The sequence below is a fragment of the Lepidochelys kempii genome, chromosome 1 (assembly GCF_965140285.1).
Source record: "Lepidochelys kempii isolate rLepKem1 chromosome 1, rLepKem1.hap1, whole genome shotgun sequence".
Lineage (NCBI taxonomy): Eukaryota > Metazoa > Chordata > Testudines > Cheloniidae > Lepidochelys > Lepidochelys kempii.
In genome coordinates, this window is record NC_136380.1 from 14,263,717 (window position 1) to 14,276,053 (window position 12,337).

Here is a 12,337-nt window from a genome sequence, read left to right on the forward strand (position 1 = left end):
GTGAACTGGCAGCAGAGTGTCATACCATGGCTTTATCCTCTTTGTGTAGCACGCAGAGGCCCAGTCAGGATCAGGGCCCCATGGTCCTGAGCAGCACCATACAAACCCATGTTAAGAGACAATCCCTGTCCCAACCTGCTTGCAATCTGAGGCCCCCAAACCTAAAATCATTTAGATTTATGTAACTTTACCTACATGACTCCTTCCAGGGAAGCCTATGGGGCTGCTCCATGAGTATGTTCTTAAATGTTTGCAATATCAGGGTCGAATTTATGACAAGGTGAATCAAGTGAGCCTAACAGATTCCTGAAGGTGGGGGAATGATGGTGGGGGGATCAGAATGCCTGGTGGTTACAGATTCGATACCTGCACTTTTAGCAGGTATTGAGTCAGTTTCCTTTTCTGCCTGAGTTCAGCAGGGGTGGGGTGTATCCCAGGCTGTAACCATTTCCTCCCCAGGCTCCCAGCTGGGGTGTATAGCCTAGGCTGTAACCCTTTCCTGCCCATGTTCCCAGCTGGGGGCAGGGGTGTATATCCCAGGTGGTAACCCTTTCCTGCCCATGTTCCCAGCTGGGGGCGGGGGGGGTGTATCCCAGGCCGTGACCCTGCCCTGGCCGGGGATCCCAGCTGTGGGTGCGGGGGGGGTGTATCCCAGGCCGTGACCCTGCCCTGGCCGGGGATCCCAGCTGGGGGCGGGGGGGTGTATCCCAGGCCGTGACCCTGCCCTGGCCGGGGATCCCAGCTGGGGGCGGGGGGGGTGTATCCCAGGCCGTGACCCTGCCCTGGCCGGGGATCCCAGCTGGGGGCGTGGGGGATCCCAGGCCGTGCCCCGGCGCTGCCCGGGTTCCCGCCGGGGCGGGGTGTCGCCGGGGCGGCCCCGCCCCCGCCCCTTCCCGTCCAGCCGGGGGCGGAGTGAGCTGGTTTCCTTCTCGCCCGCGCCGCGCTGCCGCTTTACTCCGCGGCTGCCGGCCAGGGGTGACAGCGGGGAGGCTGCGCGGGCCGCGGGGGCGCGGAGCGAGCGGAGCCGGCCGGCTGCAGGGTTCCTCCTCCCGCTCCCCCGCCGGCCCGCTCCCGGAGAGGCGCCGATCGCAGCGCCCCGGCGCCGGGGAGGAAGCGGCAGGTCCCCCGCTCTGCGCGGCTCCGAGTCCCCGGAGGAGCCGGGCGAGGTAGGGGGCGGCCCCGGGGGGGGACGGGGACACTCCTCGCCGGGAGCAGGCCCCCGGCCGCGGGAAGTTGCGCGGAGTGGCTCGGAGCTGGTGGCTTCCCCAGGTAAGCGCCGCCGCCCGCTGCGAAGGGAGCCGGGCCGGGGGACAGGACGGGGAGCAGCCGGCCTGCGGTGTCGGGGGGCGGCGCGGGACCCCCCCACCTCACACGCCGCAGGGGATGCATCGGGGCGTGTGACCGCTTTTCCCAGCGGCCGGGCGGGCGGGCGTGTCGCTCTCCTTCCCCCGGCGTCCTCTCCCCGACCCCGGCCGCTCTCTGGGGAGCTGGGCTGGGGGCGGAGAGATTCCCCTGGAAGGGGGGGGGGGAGCAGGTGTTTTTGGAGGCGTCTCCCCTGGATGGGGCGCTTGTGCACCTCCCCTTAATCAGGGACCAGCGAGATGGGCTGCAAGCCCCGTGGGCTTGGCAGCTGGCTGAGCAGAGCAGCCCCGGGGGTGGGTAGGAGGCTCTCCCATGCAGCGGGGTGGCGGTGGCTCTCTCTGCCCTGTTCGGGTGGCAGTAGGATGGGGGGGGTCCCTGGCATGACAGTCGCCCTCCCACCTTGCTCTCTGCTGCCCCAAAGTGTGGGACTGTGCCCCCTGTCCACGCGGGATGCTATGGAGGTGCTGGGCACGGGGGGCTTCACGCTGAATCTCGAGGGGCTTGTGTAAATCCTAATGAGGGTGGATGCCAGAGGTACAGCTGGAGCGGGGGCACCCAGGGTGGGGGTTATAGGATTGCTCACACGGGTGCCGGCGTATGAAAGGCAGCAGATTGTGATCGTTACATTTCATCTGGGTTGCATCCGGCTTTGTTTTTAGCACCGTGTTAGGTATGAGTGTGTGTTCACAGCAAAAGTGCTATCGGACGGACAGCATCTGCACTGCCCTAGCACCCTCTGGAGCCGTGTGTGGTATTTTTCAGGATAGGGGGTTATCTCGTGTCTTGAAATCCTGAGCCAGCAAAATCCGCAAGCCTGAGGTAGATTAATGCAGCCTCATTAGTTTAGTCAGGAGGAACACCCTGGGTCAATGCAGACAATTAGAAACCTCCCCTAGTGTCTTAATAAGTCTGACAGCATGTCTCTGCCTGGTGACACCTTCCAGGGGGTTAGCTTTGTTTTTATTAAATCTTCTTTATTCTTTATTTATATTGCTAGGGGGGAAATGTGCAGGAGAATCAATGGCCTTTTGCCTTCTTTGCAAAGAAAACACCAGAAAAGGGGGAAATTGTGAAAGGGAGTGAAGCAAGAATGAATGAAGGGGCTTGGGATGGAATGATACATGCTTGGAGAATATTCGTTTTATTTACACCCCCTTCCCTCTGCAATCCCTCTGTACTTCGTGGTGAATAGACTTCCAGGCATTGAAAACTGTTTGCCTTAGTGCTTTCTGGCATTAAAACTACAGAGATGCAGATCTCTTGGACCAGATGGCAAAGCAGGATTCTTCAATCCTGGAAATCTGTCCTCTTCAGATTTTGCAACACTTCCTATCTTTAAGAGAAGAAGAATCATACAGCAAATAACTTGATTTGTTATCACTCATACATATCCTGTCTGCTTGTGTGCTTTTTCTGGTGGCGAAGGGGAGGAAAGGAAATATGGATGTAATCTGAAATGCTCTGAAAGGTGCACACTGTTAGGCAGTAAGATGCTGTGGTGAAACTTTAAAGATTAGTTCTGATTCTGTTTGTACTGGCTTTTGATTGATAGCTCTACAAAGGAATAATGGGAGCTCACAGAACAGTTCTCTATAATGGGTTGTCTACATTAGAAAGTTCCACCATGCATTTACATGGTTAGACCAGGTTTCAGAGTAACAGCCGTGTTAGTCTGTATTCGCAAAAAGAAAAGGAGGACTTGTGGCACCTTAGAGACTAACCAATTTATTTGAGCATAAGCTTTCGTGAGCTACAGCTCACTTCATCGGACCAGTGCATTTTACTCTGTGGTCATGGGTGGCCAACCTGAGCCTGAGAAGGAGCCAGAATTTACCAATGTACCTTGCCAAAGAGCCACAGTAATATACCAGCAGCCCCCCATCAGCTTCCCCCCTTCCCTCCCTGCACCTCCTGATCAGCTGTTTTGTGGCATGCAGGAGGCTCTAGGGGGGAGGAGCGAGGGCACGGCAGGCTCAGGGGAGGGGGCAGGAAGGGGTGGAGTGGGGGCAGGGCCTGTGGCAAAGTCAATCAGTGAGCACCCCTTGGCACCTTGGAAAGTTGGCGCCTGCAGCTCCAGCCCCGGAGTCGGTGCCTGTACAAGGAGCCGCGTATTAACTTCTGAAGAGCCGCACGTGGCTCCGGAGTCACAGATTGGCCACCCCTGCTCTAGACGATGTAGACAGCACTGTGTCCAAAAAACCTGCAAATCGGGCTGTTTTATTTTAAAGACCTGTTTGGGATAGGATTAAACATTGCCTTTATCAGAATAAGTGGGCTGATTCTACCTTGCTTTGTGGTTTAGATTCACCACTACCTAAATTACTGGTCTGTAGATAGCATCTAGAGGGTCTAGTTATTGGCAGATTTGGTGTATATTCAGTTGCCTTCCATTTGAATTGTTGGGTATATTGGTCATCTGTTCATACATAACACAATCTATTAACACACCATCTAGCCATTGCCTACTTTCATCGTGGTCATTCCACAATTTGGGAAGAGGTTGCTATTTTTACCATATTTTTCACTTGCACTGTCAAGCCTTGAAGTCTGCTTCAAACTGATAATCAAACAGTAGTAATTCAACTGTAAAAAGCCACTTTATAAATCAGAAGCCACTCCTTAAATGCGCATATCAGATCAGTTGTAAGGCAGTTAATTTTAGAGTGGGTGTCTCCTTCAAGCTGTGCAAAACACTTCTTTAAAAGAAAAGGTTCTTTGTGTGTAAATAAAAGCAAAATGACCAGGATTTGTCCACTGCCATTCACAGCAGAAGCACAAATTAAATGAATTCTGGGCCAATACATTTTATTTGGTTTCTGTAGATTTCAGCAGCTAGCTCTTTGAAACTAATTTCAAAGCTTTTAATTTATAGAGGAAATAGTTTCTTTGGACCAGGAAGACTATGATTAGATGTGATATCTTGCATCTCCTCTGTGGGCCAAGGATTATTTGTTTCTTTCACTTTATAGAAAGTGCCATGCGTGTTACCATCCTCTATAAATAACTGTGTGCTACAATTGTCCTAGTTTTTTGTCTAACGTGTACTATTGTGTGGATTTGGTTATCCCATCATTATCTTATCTTCCAGGGTAACACTGAACAAGGTAAGATTCCCATTAGCAAGTGTCTTGTTGTGTCGGGTAGGTGCCCGTTGTTGCTTGAAGTGTGGCCTTTTATGCAGCAGGTGCGCCTGCTGGGGATGTTAACCAGACTCTGAATGATTCCTTTATCCATCTTTATCTCCCCCCCCACCCCCTTCAAAAATCCTGTCTTTCTCTCCAACAGTGGAGATCCAGCATGGCACATCTGGGCAAGGTGTGGATTGGAATTCAATTTGATGCTAAATGTAGTTAGAGAAACCATTATCCCCTCCAAAAGGGTTTTAATAACTAGCCCTTTTTTTGTAACTCATTATCCAAAAGATAGTGTGATTAACTGAGAAGATTTATTAGAGGCTTGTCAGACACTGCTCATATTTCTCCTTCAAGTGGCTCTGCTGCAATACTGTATTTCAGCTCCAAAACAAGTACGTGGCTCTTCCTTTCCCTGCACTGATTTACAATCTCCATGTAACTCTTTGTGGACACTCTTATGTTTCCGAACCAATGCTTCGTTGGTTATGTACGTACATTCTGTAGCTTTAAAACTAATGCTTGCTGGCAGGAACAATCCATCATTTGTTAATGATGTAACAAATCTGTGGTCACCTGGGATTTCAGTGTTGTCACTATATTGCATGCCACAGCCACACTAAATTATCTGATATCTGCAAGGGTTGGACTCTGATTCTCCTGCTTCAAAAGCCAAGGAGTAAGAGGAAAACCTCAGCAGAGGTTAACAGTATGGGGACTATGCCCAAAGTTGAGCTCTTTGATTCTGGTCAGAAGAGGACAGTGCTACACAAACCAGCCGGTTCATTTAAAATGCTAATACTCTGTTCCATAGCACCTTTCATCTTGCTAACATTAAGCCTATTAGAGAATCTCCATTTTTACGGGGGAGCTAAGAGACAGAACTGAAATTCATTGACCTTCTCAAGGTCGCATTGTGAACTAGAGACCACAAAGAATGGAACCCGGCATATCTGGTTCCCAGTCCCCTGCTCCAAGCACACTCCCTTCCAGGCAGGGTCCTTGTCTGTTTCTTTTGTTCAGTACCACGTACACATGGATGGTACTGAGCATGTAAAGAATGGTGGGTGGGGGTGTGTGTGTGTGTAAAGCGGGGGAAGGGTTTGTAAGGGAATTCTAAATGGTTGTCTGTAGTAACAGGAGATTGTTAAACAGTGACTGGAGAAAACTATTGTTTAATAAAACCCTAAACAATCTTGATATCTGGTTTTGTTGTGTTTTTTTTTTTTTTTTAAGCCACTTTCTCTCAATTCCCTCCCCCTCCCACACCATTCTGAACAGCTGCCTTGTGATTTGTCTGGACTAATATCCTCTTGTTGCTTCATACTGTAAAACATAAGCCACCTTATCTCTTTAATATGTAGTTTAAAATATTTTTATAATGTTCCTGCCAAGAAAGACTTTCAAGATAAATGTGCTCGTTTGAAGATCTTCAAACTAGGTTTCTCTTGAATTGCTTGTGAAGGCAATCGTAAACCTTTCCACACTAAGGTTTATCTCGGAATGCATTGTACTTAATCAATACACGATTGAAGAGGTACCTGGCGGTTGCTTTAGTTTTGTCTGCTTTGTCCGCTCAGACTTCAATTACATTGTGTATAAGGATGATTCTGTGTAAGGGTGAATCTTCCACCCTCCCCTCCGCTTGCGTACGTAAAAAATCTGTAAATAATCTCTTGCTTAACTTTGGGGGCACCTGAAGTTTGGGTGCTAACTGCTCAATTGTAGCCACAGCCGTGTTGGTCCCAGGATATTAGAGAGACAAGGTGAGTGAGATATTATCTTTTATTAGACCAACTTCTGTCGGTAAGACCTCAAGAGCTTGTGTCTCTCTCACCAACAGTAGTTGACTCAATAAGAGAGATTGCCTCACCCGCCTTGTTTCATTGAATTTGATGGGAGTTGAGGGTGCTTGGCAGCTTTTCAGGATCACGTCTATAAGGGTATCACATATATTTATATTGTGAATGTGTAAAGAGGCTGAGGAAGGGAAAAAAAGATCCCCCAACCTTCTCCACTTCTGCCCTCTGTTTTTGTGGAAGTGGTACCGGTGACAGACCACAAATCTAGGCATCAGTCCCGCAATGAGCTCTGTGCTGCCAGACCCCTGCAGCCATGCAGAGCCTCACTAAAAGCTCTTCTCTTATTTAGAAATAGCAAGTGCTTGCTTGGAAATGATTCTGTGCAATCATGGTTTATATATGAAAGCCCTATCTATTATTTACACTTCAAGGCACTGGTCCTGCAAGCTACCCCATGGGGATTCCATTGGGGCACGGGGTTCTGCAGGATTCCTTGGTTGGGGTCTAGGTTATTTCAGCTGAAATAACTCTCTGATCTACTGTACTCTTCTCCACTTGTACTGTTTGTTTACTATTTGCTATTTTGTTGCTCTGGACTGGTGATGCTAACCGGTCAGTTTCACTTTCCGACTCTGCTGCAGGGGTGGCCAACCTGGGGCTCCGGAGCCAGGTGCGGCTCTTCAGATGTTAATATGCGGCTCCTTGTACAGGCACCGACTCTGGGGCTGGAGCTACAGGTGCCAACTTTCCAGTGTGCCGAGAGGCGCTCGCTGCTCGACCCCTGGCTCTGCCACAGGCCCTGCCCCCACTCCACCTCTTCCCACCTCCTCCCCTGAGCCTGCTATACCCTGCTTCTTCCCCCTCCGAGCCTCCTGCATGCCACGAAACAGCTGATCGAAACAGCTGATCGGGAGGTGCTGATTGGTGGGGCTGCCGGTGAGCAGGAGGCGCTGGGAGCGGGGTGGGGGTAGCTGATTTGCGGGGGGGGGGGGAGGAGGAGGAGGCTGCTGACGTATTACTGTGGCTCTTTGCCAATGTACATTGGTAAATTCTGGCTCCTTCTCGGGCTTAGGTTGGCCCTCCCTGCTCTACTGTTAGGATGATGCGATGTGTGACCTTCAAGGTAGGAGAACATGTTTTAAAAACAAACTCTGACTTAAAATGAAAAACACTGCCATTATTTCTCTTTGCAAAATCTTACACTCTGGGCATGTGCTACTGGCACCAAGCACTTATAAATATTGCAACTGTGCCACAGCGTGTCGTGTCCCCCCTCTGCTCCCCGCAAGAAATCAAAGCAGAAATTCAAATAACCTTTTTCTTTATGGTCCCAGGTGTGACGCACAGTGCAGGAGGGTTCTGTAATGCTGCTTTTCAGTCGGTGGGTTTTGCATATGTTCCTGAATGACATGTGGGAATGCATCAGGCATAAACAGCACATACGTGAAGGCTACATTTTCCTTTAGGAGCAGTGGTCTCTTCTAAAGTGTCTGTGTTTTTAAATTAACCAGATGGGATTTCTGTGTGTTCCAATTTCCAAGTGCTACCATGAGACACTCTATTAGATTAGGTCTCAGGCCACTTTTATATTTATTAATCTGTGTGATCACTAACACACTCACTGATCTAAAACTGCCTGAGTCTGAAATAATGGCAGCTGTGGTGGTGTATACTATGAAAACTGCAAGAGAAGGCAAATCTTCTGGTTAAAAGACAAAGAACAAGGAGATCTGTATATTTGGTTACTACAATTAATGAGCAGAACCTAAGAGCAGGTTCTAGTCTCAGGTCTGACATAGACTTGCAGCATAACTTTGCACAAGTCAGTTAGAGGCTACTTTTGAAAGACTGGCCCTAACTGTGGATGTTACTCCATACCCCTCTTCCCACCCCACCCCACCCCCCAGGTCCTGAGAACCTATGGCTCCACTTGCTTTTTACCCATATACCCTTTTCTCCATTTTCCAATCTGAGAAATGGGGATATAATACTTAGAAGCGTTGTGGAGTTTAATGTCTTGTAAATCATTTTGGGACATTTGGATGGAAGGAGATACAGAAGTACAAAGGATTTGTTTTGCTCATCCAGCCGTCAAAACTTTCTTCCCTCTGTTTTAAAATATTTCCTGCATGCCCCGGTTGTTCATGTGTAAACATTATAATGGGCTTATCCAATGCTTTGATTTATGCTTTCTTCTGAAAGATAAAGATTGGATATGTTTCTGGTGACAAGAGGGTACGGGGAAGGGGGACATCCTCTGAAATCATGGTCTCTTCTCTGTCTCCGCTTTCATGCTTTAATCTAGAGGGAAGCCCTGCCTGGAGAGAAGTTTCTTTAAGGTGTCAAGTCAGTGAGGTTTCAGAAGCAGTTGCCCGGCGAGGGTGATTACCTTCGTAGGCAAGTGTTGGAATTTCATATCAATCTATTCACTGATAATTTGCATCTCTTTTGGATGAGACTTAAACCAGACAACTGAATCAGCTGTGACACAAGATCCATGGTGCTTCACATAGGTAGAGGTGCATCTACACGTAACCTTTGTGAAACCTAGTGCCAGAGGCCAAAGTCTTCAAATCTGCATGCCTAAAGTGAGGCTCCTGAAGTCACATTTAGACACCCGAAACAGAAATGGTCTCATCTTAAAAAGGTGCTGAACGCTTGCAGTTTCCAGCCTAACTTTAGGCACTACTAGGTTTGAAAATTTTGGACAGAGGTTCTCTTTTGGACCCTGTCATATGTCAAGGTATTGGCTAACTTGGGTTACCTTCTCAAGGTGTAGGTGCTGCCTTACTCAGATCTGGGTTAAAGCTCTTTCTTTTAGAGTTATGATTCAATGACATCCTTCTAACTGACTACAGGTAAGACAGCTCTGTGTGTTCAAATATTAACAATGCTGGGTGTAAACGTGTCTTTTACATTAAATTACCTGAAAGCAAATTACTTCTCGGTACATCACAAGATCATGCATAGCACCAATGCTGCATAGATGCTTGTTGGCTAAACACAAACTTGTGTGGGTACCCAGGAAGATAACTCTTGCTGTGCATAGAAAAATTAAGTCTCCAAAGCCTGTGGCACTATATCCATGCAGCAGCTGTCCCTGAAAAGTATAGAGAATGCGACAAGTACAACTAGAGTCCTGAGTGCAAGAAGAAATGCACTCTTTAGCATTTCTATAAATGTAAGTTTGAGGGCCCGTGCAAAAGCACCATGCTCTAGCTGTTTGAACTCAGGGCTGGGGCCAGAGTTCTAATCCTGACTCTGCCACCCACCTGAATCACCCTGTGAAGTTAAGCAAGCCACTAATCCCTGAATTTTGAGTGTCACTATTTTTGAAGACTTGACCTGAGACACTTGAGGATCTGATTTTTTCTTTTTATTTTTTTGAAAGAGGTGCTCGGCACTTAACTCCAGCTGAAGTCAGTGGGTGCTGTGGGGGCCCTAGAAGTGTTGAAAATTAGGCACAAGATGACTTGCATTAGGGCATCAGAAATCAGTGGCTACTTCTAAAAATTCTCACCCTCCCCCCTCTTTTTACCCTTCTGTCAGGGATAACTTTCCCACCTTTTTAAGGGATGGTGTGTGAAGATTATATTTAAAGTACCATGGAGGTCTTTGTTAACAGAGCCTGTCAGTTTGGGTTAAATGTAGCCTTAAATTTTAATACAGTCAATGAAAAATCACTCCCACTGCTTGGGGGCATAGGTGCTTTGATGGTGGGGTATGATTATATGGGGGACTGTCAGCCTGTCTCAGCCAAACCTGTGCATCCCCCATTCCTGTAGGTACTGCAGATTTGTGCAGGGATTTTGTGTTAGGAATCATTGTCCTGCCCGGCTGGAACCTGCTGAGCCTGCAGGAACAAGATGACAGTGCTTTGCACTTTCCACAGAGAGCTGGAAAACCTGCACTTTTCTGTGTGTGTGACCCTAAAGAACATTGACAGAGCTTTAAGCATTGTCATATCTATTTAAATGTGACACAGTTGTCCTTTAATGGGCTGTTAATGGCTCTGCCTTAAACCTGATGTAGGAAAATTAGTCTGTCCCACACTTGGGAAGCTAAGATGGTGACATTAAGGGGATTGCCAGGAAAGGGATGGGGTGGGGGCCTCCATCAAGGCCCAGGGGTATTAGTGGGAAGCTCAGATCTCTACTACTAGCAGCTAGGTGGGTGCTAACCATGGACTTTCCCCAAGGGACTAGTTTTACAAATCTGCCTCCTATTTAGTAATTGTCTGACAAATTTTGGAATTATACCCCCCTGCCCTCCTCTTCCCTCTCTTCTTCTCTCTCTCTCCCTCCACACACCGTGCTCTCACTCTGAGAAGAAGATCACTACTTTTCTTTCAGCCCCTCCCAAACCCAGTTATCCAGAGAACTGTGAAACAAGGCCACAGAATAGCACCTGGATATTTGGTGTCTGACCCCAAATATGGTGATCAGTTAGACTCTGAGCATGTGGGCAAAACGCATCAGCCATTCACCTGGGAAGTAATTCTCTGTAGTAACTCAGTGCTCTTGCCATATAGTGCGCCATCCCTAGCAGTTGAGGATTTTTGGTACGGGCAGTTGCCGAGAGGCCACGTGCCATTGTAGGCAGTCCCATCGTACCATCCCCTCCATAAACTGATCAAGCTCAGACTTGAAGCCAGTTAGGTTTTTTTGCCCCCGCTGCTCCCCTTGCAAGGCTGTTTCAGAACTTCATTCTTCTGGTGGTTAGAAACCTTCACCTAATTTTAAGCCTACACCTAGATCTTTTCCTCCTCTGTTGCTTCCAACTGATAAATCCCCAGTTTATAGCAAAAAGTAGTCTTTTTGGTCCCTCAATTCACGACTTCGCACTTTGCACTATTAAATATCTTCCCATTTCTATTACTCCAGTTTACAAGGTCATCCAGATCTTCTTGTACGATATTCTGGTCCTCCTCCATATTGGCAATACCTCCCAACTTTATGTCATCCGCAAATTTTATTAGCGCACACTCACTTTTTGTGCCAAGGTCATTAATAAAAATGTTAAATAAGATTGGTCCCAAGACGAGTCCCTGAGGAACTCCACTAGTAACCTCCCTCCAGCCTGATAGTCACCTTTTAGTATGATCCATTGTAGTTGCCCCTTTAACCAGTTCCTTATCCACCTTTCAGTTCTCATATTAATCCCCATCTTCTCCATTTTAACTAATCATTTCCCCTGTGGAACTGCATCAAAAGCCTTACTGAAATCCAGGTAGATCAGATCTACTGCATTTCCTTTGTCTAAAAAATCAGTTATCTTCTCAGAGAAGGAGATCAGTTTGGTCTGGCACGATCTATGTTTTGTAAAACCATGTTGTATTATCCCAATTACCATTCACCCGCTATGTCCTTAACCACTTGCTCTTTCAAAATTTGTTCCAAGACCTTGCATGCAATTGAGGTCAAACTAACAGTAGTTTCCTGGATCATTTCCCCTCCCCACCCTCTTAAAATAGGAACTATATTAGCAATTCTCCAGTCATAGGGTACGACCCTCGAGTTTACAAATTCATTAAAAATCCTTGCTACTGGGCTTGCAATTTCATATGCCAGTTCCTTGAATATTCTTGGATGGAGATTATCCAGGCCCCCCGATTTAGTCTGATTAAGCAGTTTGAGTTTGGCTTCCACCTTGGATGTGGTAATTTCTACTTCCATATCCTCGTTGCCATTAGCCACCCTGCTGTTAGTAGCACATGTCATAGATTCATAGATATTAAGATCAGAAGGGACCATTATGATCATGTAGTCTGACCTCCTGCCACAGGCCACAGAATCTCACCCACCCATTCCTGCGATAAACCTCTCACCTATGTCTGAGCTATTGAAGTCCTCAAATCATGGTTTAAAGACTTCAAGGTGCAGAGAATCCTCCAGCAAGTGACCTGTGCCCCGTGCTACAGAGGAAGGTGAAAAACCCCCAGTGCCTCTTCCAATCTGCCCTGAAGAAAAATTCCTTCCTGACCCCAAATATGGCAATCAGCTGAACCCTGAGCATTTGGGCAAGATTCACCAGCTAGATACC

The 12,337-nt window shown here is 47.8% G+C and overlaps 1 protein-coding gene across 4 annotated transcripts in view; it reads left to right on the plus strand.

Annotated features, from left to right (window-relative positions):
* Positions 1-938: 938 nt before the first annotated feature.
* The window catches only part of GDPD5 (glycerophosphodiester phosphodiesterase domain containing 5), a 337,677-nt gene continuing 326,278 nt past the window's right edge, over positions 939-12,337 (plus strand). For 2 of the 4 annotated variants that reach the window (XM_073334846.2, XM_073334875.2), the window contains exon 1: positions 939-1,269. The gene's annotated coding sequence lies outside the window, so the exon portion shown is untranslated. The remainder of the gene's footprint in view (positions 1,270-12,337) is intronic. The other 2 variants (XM_073334855.2, XM_073334865.2) reach the window with 2 other exon arrangements.